The following is a 3,051-nucleotide window of genomic DNA, read 5'->3' as shown; positions in this document are numbered from 1 at the left end:
AGGATCTTCATAAAGGAGTTCAAGTTTGAGTTTTCCAAGTTTGAGTTTTCTGATGTTTTAGTATTTAGCTAGTTTTAAATTCAGTCTTTTTAAAACCCCCCTGCATAAATAAAAACAAATCAAGCGATTAGTATGCTCTCTTCCTGCGCTTCGTGCGATCAGGAAGATCAGAAAATCCATTGATTTATTTCAAATAAAAATACTCTTGCTGGAAAATTAATCTGCAATGCGACAATAAAGAATTTTGTGAGTAGGTAAAAGATCATCTTAAAATTTTAAATAAAATTTAGTTTTCTTTTAATACTCTTAAAAATAAAAATAAATAAATAAATAAATAAATAAATTTGAAAACTAATCATTTTTTTTAAAGATAGGATTCCATTTTATTTATTTTATTTTTAGATTTAAAAATAAAAATAATAAATAATAAAACACAAATAAAACAGATATAAAATAAAATTTAAAAAATATAAAAACACAAAACATAAACACAAACCAAACTCAACTAAATTTACAATCTTGGAAACGCTTCTCCTATTTCTCTGCCGGATCTTGTAGACATGTTGAGAGGCTGCTAATACCTGCAGACTGGCTTGAAGAAGTTTGTGAAATGGTATTTGAGCTATTATGGCGTCCCCGGAAGAATCTCGAAAGGCTAAAATTCAAGGAAAACCTCCTCCTTCTTGCTGTAGCTTGATTGGGAACTTTCTCTCCGTAACTAAAGATTTCAATTTTCCCTAGTGATTGTACGCAATCCCAATTATAATCTCGGAAAATTCAGTGTAAAAACCATGTAGATCCATTTTTCTCAAGAAAATACGAATTTTAAACTATATATATATATATATATATATATATATATATATATATATATCTCGATAATTTTGCTTGAACAAATTTGGATTGTGGGCAAAATGATGTGTTTGAATAAAAACTTGCAATGATAGCCTGAGGTGTAGAAATCTGGTAGAAATTTATTGGATGGCACCTGAGGTAGTGCTGCATCAGATATCTGGAGTGTAGGTTGCACAGTGATAGAGCTGCTCACATGTGTTCCTCCATATTATGATCTTGCACCTATGCCTGCTCTCTTCCAGATTGTGCAGGATGAGCATCCTCCCATACCTGAGCATTTGTCGCCTGATATAACGGATTTTCTGCATCAGTGCTTCCATAAGTTTGTGTATTTTACTTTGCAGGATGCAAAATTAAGACCAGATGCAAAAAAATCTATTGATGCACCCATGGATCCAGAATTCTAGGAGAGCTTTACAATCACTACAGAGAACAGGTGGCAGAATTGGGAACATACCCCAGGACGTGTCAACAGTTGTGGAGAGAACAATTGAAGATGGTGAAAGGGAAGAAGGAAGACTATCTGCAGAGAATATGACAACAGAGCTGTTTGAGCCAGGATTTGAAGAAACTGCGACTGCTCAATCTACTGCAAAAGACATTAGTGCTAGTCGAAGATCCAGTGAAGAGATTGATAGAAAAGCGTTGCCTTCCACTTCACAAGCTCACCAACACTAATTCTAGCATAACAGAAGATGAGAGTGATTGAGTCTCTGCACAGGATGCAACATTGGCTATTTCTGAAAGCTTGCTCATAGGTTCTGACTCAGTTGTACCGAGATCTGTTTCTGAAGAAGTGTCACATGGTGCAGAACCACTGAATACAGTGGCTTTATCAAATGCCCAAAATGCCAAAGAAAGCGTTCTTTGTAGAGAGAAAAGTTCTCCAAAATCCAGGAATGTGGAAGTTAATGAAGGAGTGATGTCCTCCAAGGAATTGTCCTTCACATCTCAAAGTCATAAAAATGGAGAAGTTAATGGAATTAATGTTTCTAGTCATGAGCATGGGCATGGGCATGGGCATGGGCATGGGCATGGGCATGGGCATGGGCATGGGCATGGGCATGGGCAGAAGACTGGAAAGTCATCGGGAACTCCTTCCATGCAAGAACTAAGCAGATTCAGTAATACACCTGCAGATGGCACCTTGGATGACTTATTTGATGAGCCTCTGGAAAGGCATCATGACACATCAGTTATAAAAGCGGAAAAGTCGACCTCTGTATCTGCTTCTCCAATGAATCAGGATACAAATTTATCTGAATATGGAAAGAATGATCTAGCTGCAAAGCTAAAGGCAAAGATAGCTCAAAAGCAAACAGATAGCAAAGCAGATAAGAGAAATGGAAGTCGTTTGTTTTCTGTGATGATGAATGTTGTTAAAGATGATGGAATTGGAATAGACGGGATTGGTTTTGAGGAAAAAGTGCCAGGCAGGGACATTTTTCCTGTGCAGGCTGTAGAAGTCAGCAGATTGATTGGTATGTTGAAGCCAGATAAATCAGAAGATATGATTGTATCAGCGTGTCAGAAACTTATTGCGATATTTCAAGATTTCCCAGACCAAAAAAATGCTATTTGTCAGCCAGCATGGGCTAGTGCCTTTGATGGAAATGCTCGAAGTAGCTAACAATCGTGTTATAGTTTCTGTGCTCCAGATTGTCAATCAGCTTATCAAAGACAATGCACCATTTCAGGAAAATGCTTTCCATATTGGTCTTATTCCAGTTGTAATGAACTTTGCAGCATCTGACCACTCAAGAGAAATCCGTATGCAGGCTGCATATTTTGTGCAGCAATTGTGCCAGACAAGTTCGCTGACTTTACATATGTTCATTGCATGCCGTTGGTTCTCGGTTTATTTCAAAATCGTTTGCATGGCAGTTGATCTTGTTGTTGCAGTACTCGCAGACTTGCCTGAATCTCTCATCAGAAAGATAAAAGCAGAACAAAATTCTTGAAATTTTCACCTCGGAGAAAACCCATGGTACGTTGCTAGTTTGAAATTCGGTCTTCATTCTTTAGTGCTCAACCTTCCACCTTTCTTCAACCTGCAAGAAACAGAAACGTGTAAAATTCTGTCAAAATTCCTTAGAGCTCCCAAGTCCAAAGTTATCTGAGATATAAATCTAAGCTTTCGTACAGTAATTTGAGTCTGCACCAAGCCTTACAGATCCAAAAACAAGTTTCTGCAGA

At 37.3% G+C, this 3,051-nt stretch overlaps 1 pseudogene; it reads left to right on the top strand.

The window, feature by feature from the left end:
* The first annotated feature begins 627 nt into the window (after positions 1 to 627).
* Positions 628 to 2,816, top strand: LOC149248665 (MAP3K epsilon protein kinase 1 pseudogene; annotated as a pseudogene).
* Positions 2,817 to 3,051: the final 235 nt, after the last annotated feature.

The sequence above is a fragment of the Pinus tabuliformis genome, chromosome 7 (genome assembly GCF_031772625.1).
Source record: "Pinus tabuliformis cultivar Carrire ecotype Pingquan chromosome 7, CPIR1, whole genome shotgun sequence".
Classification (NCBI taxonomy): Eukaryota; Viridiplantae; Streptophyta; class Pinopsida; order Pinales; family Pinaceae; genus Pinus; species Pinus tabuliformis.
This window is presented reverse-complemented; position numbering and strand designations above follow the sequence as displayed.